General features: G+C 32.7%; 1 pseudogene; it reads right to left on the bottom strand.

The window, feature by feature from the left end:
* Window positions 1–692: 692 nt before the first annotated feature.
* Window positions 693–9,494, bottom strand: LOC149568320 (uncharacterized; annotated as a pseudogene).
* Between the last annotated feature and the right edge of the window lie 4,732 nt (window positions 9,495–14,226).

Here is a 14,226-nt window from a genome sequence, read left to right on the forward strand (position 1 = left end):
AGTTGACGACGGCTCTAAACTCGTGGTGCAACTCATCCTCTGCTACTTCTCCAACGGCAAGCACTGAGGCTTGATCTGCTGAAAGTATCACAGTGGCCGGAAGGATAATCATGCAAGGCCTTGATCTGGCTATTCGTGTGAGGCTCCCAATTTTTATTTTCTATGCCCTAATTCTATTGTTCCATGGTTCTGCGCCTGATTCACGAGGAGGCAGAGTGAGGAGCACAGGGGTAATCAGACCTTTCCTCTGTGTAGCATGAGAAATTTAACCCCTATTCAGTCTACGGATTGTGAATGAAGTAAATCAGACAAATCGAATGCCTTTGTCTGCCCACCCATCACAACCAGCAGGTTGCAGCAATCGATGTCTTAGAGACGCGACCGAGCTCATTTTGATGCACTTCGTTGGATGCTGGGAAAGAAAAAGAAATGCTAGGGTTTAGATTCTTTGGAAGAAGCTGGGTTTTCCTATTGTTCTGATATCTAGATCTACACTTCATACAGGTAATAAATTTAAATTTGCTTACTGACCTGTAGTAAATCTCATGTGTTTTTCTATTTGCAATGTTGGTATTGTGCAAATATTAAATTCACTATTTTGGTGAAACCCTTTATATTCATTTTATGGTAGGTAACCCACAATAGTAGAGCTGTTCACCACGGGAAACACATGATATCGTGGAAAAAACAGTTCAGATTGTCACAGAGTCTACTCTGTGGGAACCAACTGCCGTCTGTCTACAGGTCGCGCACTGCTGATCACCAGTTTGGGAATCTACAGTGTTGCCTTGATACTGACCTTTGGAAATCAGTGGGATAGTTGCATTCACTGGAAGACGGGTAATAGTTACCCTGGATAGGCAAATGGCGAATAAACATCCATATCGGGCATAGGTCAGAGTCATAGTCATTAAAGTTTCTTTGAGAATCGATAGCTTTTTTATCTTCAAAGATATTTGGTAGCTGTTAGACGGAGTCTTTCCTTTGATTGAATGAAGTATTAGATGTCAAAGTGTTTTTTCTTTTTGTATTTCGAAAACTATGATTTGTTAAGGTCTGCACATAGTTCTTTAAATCTGTTCTGTATCCTCATTAAACTCTCTCACACATAGTTGAGTGAACAAGTTTCTAGGCATGATAATTGCTATCCAAATAGAATATTTCACAATGGGTACCTGAAAATCAGCTTTAAAAATGACTCTAGCCTAGTTTATATATGTGGGTTTTCACACAAACAAAGCCTTCATTGCTAATATCTTCATAATAATTACATAGAGATTTATGGGTATCTTTAAAAAAGATTGTACTCTAGATATAATTACCCAAGCAATGCCTTCATTGAAAATCCGTTCATAATAATTACATGAATGATTTCAAAAGATTTTGTTCTAATTTATCTATACGAATATTCACACAAATAAATATTTGATTTAGAATATCTTCTTATTTTTTAGAAGAAGATTTATAGTCACCAGCCTTTAAAACAAACATATCAAGTGCACCCTTTCTATTTACTTCAAATCAAGTGCACCCTTTCTAATTATTTGAAATTAAATACCCCACTTAATTTTACACAATTAAAGCGGTATGATTGATCTTTCAAAGCAGTATGTAGAGTGTACTTTGTGCGACGTCTATCTAGCTGAATATTTGCACCGGATGTGACATTTTGTTTGATTTATTAATTAATTTAAAAGTCAAAGAAGTAGGGTTCTGTGAGTTTTGAATTAATTAATAAATCAAACAAAATGATCACGTCCATTGCATTTCTTCGGCTATTTAGCCACGGCCGTACTTTGTATAGAATGATATTAGTAATGGGTGACTAATGGCTAGTACTACTATGGCCCAGACCTTTGGTGATAGCTAGAAGGTGTCGAATGTCTTAGAGATATTTTCAATGACTTGGAAGTTAGCTATGCTAGAGTAATTACTTGTACAACTACCCTTGGTGTTTGGTTGCAATAATTGCATTAATGACCATAAAATTTATCTTGTCATTGTGATTTTCCAAATGATGTCAACTATTTCGAGAAAGGCATTTTGTATTTACAAGCATACAACATCTCTACAAGCATTTGTTGGGCTTGATTCAAATTCTCTAGAATGATGGGGCACCCAAATGCTTGATTGCTTGTAGTGCCTGCCCTCGTTCACATCTTTTCTGGACATTGTTGTTGTTATTATCAGACTATGATGGGCTAGTTTTATGTTGATGGATTAGTGGTATTGTTTTGAGACTATCAGACATTATGTTATGAATTCAGAAGTTATGTGATGAGATCATTTAGACTTTACATTTCATGCATACATGATGATCATTATATTGTGTTCAGTTACTGATAATTAGTTAGATGGTTTATTATCTCATGTGTTTTATTATGGATACTTACCCCATACTTGCATGTGTATGGTGTGCATGTTTTCTTATTGTATGGCATTTCTGATGTGGTTAAGGAAGGGAGTCATAGTCACCTGCTTAGTCGAGATCTACACGATGCACCACTTCTTGCCATTGTCTGTTTAGCTTAGCATTATATATTGTATGTACATGCATAGTTTTTCTGCAGGTTGCAGGTACCAGGTATCGACTTCCCTGAATTGCCAGGATGAGCGTACCCTATTATACTATCTCAATGATAAGAGAAGGGAGATAAATTCTCAAGTCCAAATCCCAAACCTTTAAGCCAATTGTCCTAGTGAGGTAGGACAAGTATTTGGATATTTTACCCACCGAATGTGTTGGATGACATAATTCGTGATGTTTAACCCTTAGACTGATTTTGTGTAATTTTCTCTATGATGGGTTTTTATATTTATCTTGGAGGTCTATGGTGAATTTTCTATTAATTAAGTCTTAACAAATAGATTTAATTAATAAATTAATTATTTGAGAAAATTAATATAAAATATCATGTCATTTGATATTTTGATTATAATTAATTAAATGGGAATTAAATTGAAAAAAAAGAATTTAATAAAAGAGAACTAGAAATTAAAATTATTAATAATAATAAAATAATAATACTAAGTAATAAATAAATAATAATAATAAAAGTTATAAAAATTAAAATGAAAGTTATAAATATTTAAATAAAAATTATATAAAAAGTGAATTAGAGTTATAAGCTTGCATGGGAGTTAACGCACTTTTCTATTTCTCAAGTGTTAACAACACGGGGGTTAGTGCATCAGTTAAGCACATGGTGTCTACAACCCTATGGCTCATCTTGAAGGTTGGAAAAGACCCATGCTTAGTTGGTGACACCTTCCAGCTGTTTCTAGAAGCATTCTAGATGCTTCCTAAAAGCTCTTTATATTCAGGCATTCCTAGAAGCTTAGACATAGCTGTTGGAGTGCAAATTGGAGCATTGGAGGACTTGAGAACTCTGAAGAAGGGAGGAGCTTGCTCTGCGGATTTTCTGAGGAAGAGTGATTTAGCATTAGAATCCGGGTAGATTCTTGTGATTTTACTTATGCTATTTCCGCATCATACATTCCCTGTCTTCTTCATATCTTCCATATGTCTTCTGAGGAATTTCATATTTTATTGTGCATTCTCAATATGGGTAGATTAATTTATTTGAAAATTTTATATGCATAGATCTAAAAAGAACACGGGGCTAGGGTTGAGATTCATAGTCAAACCCATTAGATTAATTATTGAAAATTTTGGGAGATCAAAGGTTTATGGAAGAATTCTGAAAATTGAAGTTTGTATTGATATATTGTCAATTTGCTTATACATACATACATACATACATACATGCTCATATACCATGATATTTTTAATTCTGCATATATTTGTATATATATACATACATACATACATACATACATACATACATACATACATACATACATACATACATATATATATATATACATATATTTGTATATATAATATATATTTGTTAAAAATCGGATAACATACCCGTGGGCGAAAACATTTTAAACCAAATTGCAAATGCGAATCGTATAAGCGATTTAAAAAATAATAAAAATATAAACATTTTATACATTGAGTCAGGGGGGATGAGACCCGCGCCCCCACTGCGGTCACAGTGTACCGCCGTCGCAGTATGCAGTACCACTGACGTCGTAGGCCCTGCGACCGCAGGGTCCTGCGTACCGACAGATGTGTTATATGAATATGTGTTTTATAAAGAACATTTGCCATATTCGATTTTAATTGTTATAAAAATTTTTGGCATTAATTGAATTTGTTAATTTGATTTTGTTTAATGGTAAAATAATTTATATATTCATATATGTATATATATATATATATATATATATATATATATATATATATATATATATATATATATATATATATATATATGATTAGTTGTTTTATAATTGTAAAATTGATAATTAATTTATATCAAAGGCTCATGATTTAAATTAATTATTTTATTAAGTATATTAAATATTGATTTTTAGATTGGTGGGGGACGTTTGGATTAAAATTATAATTAAAGAATGGATTTGTATTCATTCAAAACGTATAAATGTTCCTTCAAATTCTTTCTCTAAACTTGGAAATGTAAGCCGAGACTTTTGCATTTAAATTCAAATTGTAAATTTAGCAAAACCAAATCATGTGTTTGCATTGTGTATTCTTTATGCTATTGTTTTGGGTTTTGGGTTGACTAGTGTTGACCAGTTATAGGACGTCTACCAGAGGCTTGGGAGTTATGTGATTGTGATGTCATGATGATGTTAATCTTGATCTTTATAAACCCAACCATGGTTATGTGATGGAATGCTCTATGTATTGTTTGTGATTACTGATTGTTATAGTTGAGATTCTTATGTATGAGACACTTGACTTAACCATTATTTTTGGTCATCGATCAGTTATCCTTGGTTATTTTCTAGTCGCCATGTTGGGACTGTAATGTGGATTTATTCTTGATGATGTCATGATGTGACATGTTTGACTCAACCATTTTTGGAGTCTTCAATCAGTATGATGAGATATATTTTGGTTATTGAGAACCATTGGATATTTTGATTATCAGTGATACCTCAGTTGCCAATAGAGAGCTATTGTGATCATGATTTTTTATGGATGTTTGCTCATGGAGATTTGATGCTTTTATGCATATTTGATGATTTTATTATGGATTATCTTTGGTGATTTTGATATTTATGATTCCATGAGCATTAGGGTAGGATATCTGCATGTAGTGATGGGAAGTGGCTTGCAACGGGGGACGGGGCCCTAAGAGGCTGCCAAGATAACTCATTATAAGTTGGATTAATAAGTGATAACATTCACACCTAATACTAACTGAATGAACCTAAAAAGATAAGTGATTTGTTCTCGCCCATGCCTTGAGTGCTTGTACAGGCTAGGATGGGAGTAGTGAGAACGCATGGTTGCGACCTGCATTCTGTAGTATGCCTCGTCAGTATGAGAGGATACTAGTGGCCGCATGAAATCAGTATGGAACCATGGAGTTTAGCTAACTACCAGGGTAACTTGTACATGATAATTGCGATGACACTTTCCCACTTGCATAGAAGGTTCCTACATGTCATTGTGTGCCTCTGGGATTAGATGTCAATTTTGTGTTCTGAACATTTGAGTTAGTATACTTTTAGGATTCCTGGACTTATAGAGATTTGTGCTATGTGTTTTGTTAGCCCGTTTGGGACTTGAGATTATCTCCTCAGCACGGTGGGAGTGGACCACTTAGGTACCATGAGGTCGGGTGGTAGTGTATTTTCCACTCTTATCATTTGAGATTCATTGAGACATTGTGGCTGATGCGTCCTTCATGATGGTGGATATGTATCATTTTCATTGATGATTAGCATATGTTAGATGCTGATATCTTATGCTTTTATTTGCATGTTAGATTACTTTCTACATATGATGTTGTATATATTAGGAGTGAAATTCCTATTATGTTAGTACCGATGATCTCTTTGGTAATTTGGAATGTTACGCACAGAGGGATGGCTAGGATCCATGATGGTCTAATGATGCTATTAATGGTTGGGAGGAACCGTGCACTTAGTTTATTATGTTTGATCTTTATGATGGATGTATATGTCTTCTATGATGATGTATCATGTATATCATGTGATTATCTTTACTTTGATGTATCATGGATTAGAATAGGATGATGTACCTTATTTTATGTATGTATATTCTTTTGAGCTTGTCATACCCTGTGACATGTACAGTGGATGATTGAGTATTTGAAATGTAATGTATAAACATTGGACTTATCATTATTATTTCATGTGGATGTTGCACTAGATGGATTGATGTATGTTAGATGTTTCTAGATGTATTCCAACGTTAAGGGATCTTAAAGAATGTAATCTGATTATATATGTTATGTTTACTTTTAGATGGACATTGCTATTGCTTTCGTTATTATGCATAAGTTATGTGTGGTATTTAATTTCATGAAAATAAAATAAAAAAATGCTACTAAACTTAGTGAAAATTCTAGGTTAATTCTTTGGATCCCTTGGCGGGGCATTACATTGCCCAAGTAGCACCACCCTCCACAGTGGCGGCTAGCATAGCAACTTCTTTGTCAAGAACCTTTGATTTCCCATAGCATACTTTGTAACACTCTATAAGAAATATCGTTGTCAAATTTTTAGAGTAAATAATTACCTTTTTTGGTTTAATTATATTGTTCAATTCATTATTTTTTGGCTCAAAATTTATGACATGTTATTCTCTTCTTCTGTCTGATTAATGTTCTTCTTTTTTTACCTTTTATTTTCTAGTACTAGCTACGACCTAAACATAAGAGCTCCAATTATCAATATGTAGTGTTTTTTAAGTTTTCTTATTTGATTAGGAGTCCTTCTGATCTCTCTCCAACCAAAGAATCTTCCATCTCATTTCCAATCAAAGAGTTCTGCTGGTCTCTCTCCTTAGGCTCATACCCATATTATTCCAAGGTGCTTTTCCAATTCCAACATTTTCAATGCAACTATCATCCATGGTCTTTTGTCAAGATTTTCTAGAATGCACCAAAATGCCACCTTAGTCATTATGATAATAGCTTCTCTATCAACATTGTTCTCAAGAATTGGTCTACTGTTCTAGGTACTTGTTGTCTAGGGCCATGAGCATTGCCCAAACAAGGAAATAGTAGAGGCCAGGATAAAAAGCAGAGGGGTCAAAATTCCTTCTCACAATGACCAATTCTAGAAGCACCATCCCAAAGCTATAGACATCACATTTTTTGGGCTTCACTCATAATTCAATTTGCAAATTGGGAGGTTTATTTGTCTAGCAATTGCTTACATGGGGCGGAGTATTATGCTCCAGTCTAACTAATATAGAATATTAACAGTCCTTATCTTTATCTAGTGGAAGTAATAAAAACTAATGTTAATAAAGAGTTAATATGATTCTATTCTTATATAATTTTGAGGTTTCATATTCTTTATTTAGCGGATGTGAATAAGAATTACAGTCCTATGTGAACTTGGTGAAGACTCACTAAGACAGAGTCAAGAATCAGTTTTGATTAAAATAATGCAATATAGTCAAATTTGAGTTATGCATATTTAAATAAGAGCCTCTTGTTGTCCATATACATGATATACTTATTAGATAAACCTTATATAAACCTTATTCACATTGACAATTATTCTTTGGTGAGCCACGGTCTAGAATGGTCTTGTCAAGCAAAGGAAAGTCTTGATGCAAAAAGATCACAGGTTGAAGAGAAATCAATTATAATACGAAAATCACGATTCATTTAACTCTTCATCATCAGGGTTCAATCCATTCATAATTTTTTTAATCTAATTCTTAGGATCACTATAAATTTGGATATATGTTGTTCAAGCCACACCAAAAGAATGGGCTCTAATATCTAAAATGTAAATCAAGTTGGTCACTTATTTACTTATGAGGGGTGGTTGTATATGATGTATGCCAATGTAAAGTTGAGGTCAAGGGAACTACAAATATGACCTATAGGCTATAAGCTAAAACTATATGATACTGATCATTGAAGAAGTGGTTGCATGGGTTTTCTGTATAAGCCATATATCATGTTCCATATACACCATCTCTGATTTAAACAATGATGAGCGAGAAAATAATGTTGTCATATTCCCCTTGATATTGAAAAGGCTTGGACTTATTTGATACTGCAATTTTTCATCGTGTTTTGTGTCTTTCAGCCTGTGTAGTTAGTCTTATAATATCGTTAATTTCTAAAGTGATGCAACTTCAATCCATAAGCTAACATATGTCATAAAATAGAAGATATTATTTCATTTGTCTTCTCAATCTATTTTATTTTCTAAAACATTTGAAGTAAATAAAATGACTTGCACTAAAACATTTAAATTCAGGGGCACAAAGATAAGAGCTTGAAGAAAGTTACATAAGTAGTTACATAAGTAAACATTGATGAAAAAAATTTAAAAATGAATGCTAAAATCTAAATAAATCTTGAACTAGACAGAATTATTGATTTAATGCAATATCTAAAATAATAAGCTTATTATTCCCTCAAATTTTAAATTCATTAGCCACATCCATTCTTTTGATTCCAGAAGAAAATTTATTTCACTCTTAAGTCTTTCCAATGATGATAATCACATACTATGAATGTAAGTTAGAAGTTCCAAGCTTACTATCAGGAAGACCATATCTGCCTCGGAAACAGCTTCCTCAACTCTGACTCTCTTTGGCAGCATTCATTCCAATCTCAGGGTTTCCCCCTGCACCAAGACCTCTTGTCAATTCTTTTCTAATCTGCAAACAATTATCAAAACACTCGGGTGACATTCTCAAGGCCTGTACATCATTATTGATAATCCAAAACTCCACACCCTTCAGATCACTCTCAATCATCCTATTCACAGCATTAGAGCCACTCCCATCAACACCAATCACCTTGATTTTGGCTGCGTTATTATTGACAGGTGGAGAGAGTCCTCCAATGGAAACGACACATTATTTGCATTCTATCTCTTTGAGGGGCCAATCATATTTTGTCCACCCCCCTAAGAATTGAAACTTCAGGATGCAATTCCAAGAATGGATCCTGTGTGCTGGAAGAAGCAAGTGATGGCAAAGTTGATTTTATAGAATGCTTACTTTTGGGGGGTCTCTAGAAATATACTGCAACATTGGAATAAGAGGCCATCTTAAGTTGTCCAAATAGAATCCTTCTACATTCTTCCATGCTCTTCCTGCGTAAACAAAGACGTCCATTCACAATATGACTCTCAAGACATAAACCAGATATGACTCTACTTGTCTCTATGCTTCTATTCCATTGTGGTTGAGAAGAAGCAATGGCACCAGCAATTGACCTTGTCAGCAAACACAAGGTCAATGATGATAATGAATCAACTGAATGGAAGCTTCATGTAGATGTAGAGATACAGTATCTTTGCAGCCTAAAACAATAGTTATTATATCTACTATTTGGATAAATAATACCAGCCGACACAGGAACTGCTGAAGACTGAATCCCAGAGGCCATATTTTACACAACAAACAAAAAAATTAATGAAATTTCTTCTCAACAAAAGCCCTGTACTTCCTCGTCTCATCCTCCTACACACTATCCCAGCGTTCTGACCTCTTTCGAATTGATACATTGTACTTTCTTAGAAATAAAGATACTGGTTGGAAATTTTCATTTCATCAAAGAAAGACCAAAATAAACATTATTTAAGTAATGTCTCAGAGAAGCACATGAGTATCAAGAAGTTACACATTGCCCAAAATTGAAACTTCCTCTGTCCGTATTCTTTAGTAAGACAACACCTAGGTAATAAAAAACTGTGTACAAAGAAATTAATTTTCAATGTTGCATTAAACACAGAATCTATTTTACGGGGCGCACAAAACTTGAAAACTAAGAAATATGTTATCGAGATTGTACCTTAAACACACTCGCTAAGTGACCCTTTGTAGTTCACCTGCAATAAACAATGAAATATGAGGAAAATAGAGAGAGATGAGAAGGCGACATAAATGTGCAGTAAAGTTAGAACTGTTAGACACATAAACAAAACGCTATTTGAGTTATAGTCAAATTTTAATATACCCATTGTGGTGTAACCATACACAATGTCTTTTTTGGTCAATGGTGGTCTTGCCTTCTTTCAATACCTTCAGGAATTTGCTCTTTTTCATGTATGACATATAATAAGTTGTAATAGTGGGCCGGGATCAAAAAAACTTGCTTAATGAAAATATTTAGAAAAATAAAAAAAATATATATAAATATTTAATTATTTATCTCCTCAAAAAAGTAATGAGCTTCATACAAGTAGATTAGAAATAATATGTATGGTCATGTCAGTTCAGATATATACTAGTGTAGTGAGAGATAAGATATCTTAGAAAATGAAATAGAAGATAAGATATGTTATAGATATAAGGTAATAGAATAAATATGAAGAAGGGATGTAATACTTAATATGAAAGAGGCATATAATGAAATAAGTGTTGTGTGCAGCCAGCCTGATTTAAAGAAATAGTGAAAAGTATAAATTGATTAGGTACGCCTTTGTAGTTGGTTTGAAGTTCCATCCCAATAACTAGTGTCCGATAGTGATAAAAAAATAATTTAAACATAAATTATAACAAATAATAATTAAAGCCATAGAAATTTTTAGTTTTAACAAAAGACTTGCTAAAGAAATTTCTAGTTTTAACAAAAGACTTGCTAAAGAAATTTCTAGTTTTAACAAAAGACTTGCTAAAGACATATGAGAAAATCCATAATGAGTTAATATTTGATGTATGTGAATATCTTGTTAAGTGGAGGCGAAACTGTGGTCTTTTTGAGTTTAAGTCAAGTACAAAAACAAAACAAAATTTTTTAAACCCCTAGATTTAGGAAGTTGTATATTAGAAATTAGATGAGGTTTTGGGAATGTAAATGATAACAAGTGACTTCTACAATAATATGACTTAACTTGTACAGTATGAAAGGCATGCATAGGGGGATAAATAATAACAACTTGAGTACCAATTTCCAAATTGTAAACAACAATATAAAGTCATAGCCATGATCGTGACTCCTTAATTAGGATATATCAATTTTAAATCTATTCTCCACATCTCAGACTTTTTAAATTATTAGGATATATTAATTTTTCATACTATGTAGTAGGAATGAAAAAAGGACTATGCTTTTGGCTAGGAGAAAAGATCTTTCATCAAAAGTGGCAACAATCCAGCTCATGTTTTTTATATTATCTTTTTTTTTTGCCCCCATTTATAACACCAATGGCTTGATCTTTGATAGGAATGAAAGAACATCTTATTTTATAAATTAGAATAGTATACCAATTAGGAATTGGGATCTATAAAAATATTAATACATAATCCTATCCTTGTGTACTCATTGGAATTTACAGATTTGAGATCTCATTAGCATGCATTTACATATTATGGATATGAGTTGAATTAAAGCCAAATCATTACCTAATCAAATTAAATAGTAATAGAGTATCAATTTGAAAATAAACTGCATACTAGATATAATCAACTCATCAAACATGAAACCAAAATTCCAAAACTAGCTGAAATTTTACTAAAATAAACTTATCCAAAACAATATATCTACACCTCTGAAATTATCATATTTTTCTATTTCTTTTATAATAATGGTTCATGGGTTAACATGTTAAAAATACACTTTCAAAAACTTGATAAAAGGTTCAATAATATAACCAAGAACTAAATAATAAATTAAGTCAAAGAAATGTCTATACATTATGTAGTACTTCTTTTAGTAACGTCTTCTTCTTTGGCTATCAAATAAGCACAAGGCACAATGCCACTTCAGCCCATTCATTACAAATGATCAGCAATTTTCACTTTTTGTGATTTTTAGCTTCACTAAGTAGTTTGTGTTATTAGAGTTTGTATCCTTCTAACCTAAAAAAATTAGAGCTACAAGAACAGTAACATATGATAGATTTGTGATATTTGACTTTGTGATTGACAATCCTCCAAGAAGCTACTTAGTTGGAAGGTGTATGGGTTTGAAATATTCCTAAAGTGACTCACATGTGTGATAGTTCAAAACCTTAGGTTGTTCCTTGCTTTCTTTTTCTTTTCTATTAGCACTTCCATAGATCCTGTTGTGATCACCCTATGAGAAGTACTATATATGTAGAGTAGGAGCATTATGGTTGCCGATTCAATAAACTTCTCCACAATTCTCATAGCCTCCTATTAACAGAAAATAATTTACATAATCAAAACGCATTTATCAAAAGTCAAATTAAACAAAATAAATTGATAGAAACCACCATCACAAGAAAATTATGGATATTATGAATCATCAAAAGGGGAAATTGTTTTTTTCTAAAGACTATCATTAATTGGAAGCTTTAGAAATACTTTAAAAGCCATTCCTAGTAGAACAAGTAAAGCTCTCTAGTAGCCTTTGCCTCATTGACAAACTATGACCAATCTCCAACACTTGCCTTTCCATTCACCATTCCCTCTGCTAGTACAATATTTTTCTTCAACATGATAACAGAAAAACCATAGGCTCATAATTTAAAAAAAGACTTGTAATGGTGTATAGTTCCATTTTTTTCCCCTAAAAATGGGATGAATGAATCACAACCAAGCTATTGATGAAATAGGATTGATTAATCTATTTAGTAACTTGTAATAGCACTTGCACTTTTGGATATTTATGTGTTTTTCAAGTTACCATACGAATGAATATATATATGTGATATAAAGAGGCATGCCTCTTGAAGAGACATGTCTCTTTAATATATTAACTTATATTAGTTAATAGTTATAACACAATTAATATATGCTCAATATATTATAATGATTGTATAATAACACACACGCGCACACACACACACACACACACACACACACACACACACACACACACACACACACACACACACACACACACACACACACACACACACACACACACACACACACACACTTTAATATAAGTTAATTTTTCCATATATAATATTTTTCATATATTATATATCTCATATATAATATAATTTATCCGATAGAATTATAACATTAACACTCCCTCTTAATGAAGAAGGATAAAACACATAAATATTACACCATAGGTAATATTTCAAAAATAATACATATAGGAAATCTTTGATCAGAAGATTTCTAGTATATGATATCATAAGTATTGGCCTATCAGAATATTAACATATGATATTCACCAATTACAATTTGATATCATATTAGCTAACATGAGCGTTGGCCTATCAAAATATTAGTCAAATGATATTCACCAAGTACTCTGAGTAATGGTCTATCAGAACAACAACTAAACGATATTCACCAAGTACTTAATGTGGTAATGGCCTATCAGAATATCAAGGCAAGATATTCACCAAGTACTTAAAATGCATCTATACAAACAACTTGTAGATAGTTAAATTAATAACATTTAATGCCTAGTTGTTAATTTATAAGAGTGGGAATTTTACATTGTGGGGGGAATATAAACTGATCTTCCATTCTTACTGTTTGACAAATGAGTATACAAAGGCATTTTTTGACTTGATGGATATGGACCTTCATGTGCAGATAAGTATTTCTCATCTTTCAGTATTACACTTATCTACTCCTTGTGGTCTCTTTATTATTTGTACTTCTATATGTGATATAAAGAGTCATTTTCCTTAATCTTTTCCTTCATCTCTGAGGATGTCCTTGTAGGAAAGAATATTGGAACATTAGGCATGTTATCAATATTGTACAAACTCAATCTTATGATAGTAGATCCCAAGAAGTTGTGATTCATTAATCATCTAATGATTGTTGAATAATGTGAGGCTCTTGAAGAAAATTTCCTTGATGATTATGAATATGAGAGGGAGTCTAATAGTTCATTAGAGATAGCCTTGGAGAAATAGAGTGAGCAAAAAAAAAATGCTTCAATCAAACTTTTGATGATCTTGGTTGAAGGAGTAGACCTTGTTTATGGATTCTCCACTAGTCAAAAACTATAACAGCTAAAGGACTATGATTCATGGGATAAAGTCTCATGTATGTAGGCTAGAAGGCCTTATGCTATTAGGATACCCATTGAACTAGGGAAGCATGACATGACTTGCTACCAAGAAGTTAGAAGGATGATAGTAGATTCAAAGGAAGTCTAACACTTCATTGGAGAGAACCTTGTGCTAAGATGTTAGAAAAGTTGATATCAAACTAAGAGGGAGAAAAGTTATTCTTTGATA

This window comes from Cupressus sempervirens, chromosome 3 (assembly GCF_028749045.1).
Source record: "Cupressus sempervirens isolate cs-2001-9-10 chromosome 3, ASM2874904v1, whole genome shotgun sequence".
Lineage (NCBI taxonomy): Eukaryota > Viridiplantae > Streptophyta > Pinopsida > Cupressales > Cupressaceae > Cupressus > Cupressus sempervirens.